The sequence below is a fragment of the Orycteropus afer genome, unplaced genomic scaffold (genome assembly GCF_000298275.1).
Source record: "Orycteropus afer afer isolate SDZICR_OR568_19922 unplaced genomic scaffold, OryAfe1.0 scaffold00020, whole genome shotgun sequence".
In the NCBI taxonomy this organism is placed as follows: domain Eukaryota; kingdom Metazoa; phylum Chordata; class Mammalia; order Tubulidentata; family Orycteropodidae; genus Orycteropus; species Orycteropus afer.
Window position 1 is genome coordinate 5,858,726 of NW_006921607.1, and position 1,261 is coordinate 5,859,986.

Genomic DNA, 1,261 nt, shown 5'->3' on the forward strand with positions numbered 1-1,261 from the left:
TTGAATTGCAGGAAACAGAAAACATTAGCTATTTTAAGGAGAAATACATTCAATACCCAGAATCAGGTGCTTACAAAACCACTGGGAGCTGACTCTAGAACAATTGCAGGAAGCTGCTGCTTCTGCCATAATCCGTAAAGTGGAGGCTCAGGAGCCCCTGACCGACTGACCTGCTGACTTCAAGAACACACCATGGGAGATATAATACCAAAATGAAGGAGATTCGCTGCTGCCACCTCAACTGTTTCTTGAAACTCATAGATAGTGATCAGACATTAAAATGTTGTAGCAGAAAGACCCTACTGTGTGTTTGCCAATAGCAATAGCCCAAGCATCATCAGGAAGATAGCCTCTGCTTCACTTCTGCCTTTTGTTATAGGCATTCATCTGATTGATGTAAGTTAATTCAGACCCAGTTTTTTTCTAACTGTAATGGTGTCTGGAAAATGAAGCCTTTGCTTAATAGTCTCTGCCTTATAGAGAGGAACAATAAAAGGAGTTTGGAATGGATTCAGAGACTAAACCTTCATGTTCATTACAGTTCATCCCTTTGAACACTCAGAATTCATGTACACCATTCCATCCATATTCAAAGTTCCAAGCAGTAAGAATGACAACAATATATTCTAATATAATGTAATGTAATTGTCCCTCACTACGGAAGTAGATTGCCCAACCTTCCTTCTGAGGAGCGGCTGGTGGGTTTGAACCGTCAGCCTTCTGGTTAGCATTCAAGTGCCTTAGGCACTATGCCACCAGAGCTCCCAGGATTCCATTAGCTATCATAAATTTCCAGAGACTTCCTGTTTTCTTTAAGCTCTCCTGTATAAATTTTCATTATGAAAGTGTTCCTCTTACGAATATTCAACTTATAAAATTTCATATTTCATCTCTGTGCAAAAGAGAAAATAATCAAGCTAAGGCACATATACTTATCTTGATATAAGTAGATGGAATTAGCAGCCTCATGGGAAAGTTAGTTATCACTATCACACTTTCATTTGATCTCTGATGTCTTAAGATGTATTAAAAGAACCCCATCATTTCTTATTAGTCCAAAAGTGGTAAGGGTGTTGAGAGTCTCAGTACAAATAGAAGTACAGTTTTTATGGAATCAAAGGTCGTGTTAATAAGAGATGGAATGTTAGGAAGAAATTAAGTATATTGCATGTGAATATGGAATGAATTCATCAACACTAAAGAATAAGTCTGAAAAAAGACATTATGTACACGTACAAGATGTTGCACCATATGTATCAGA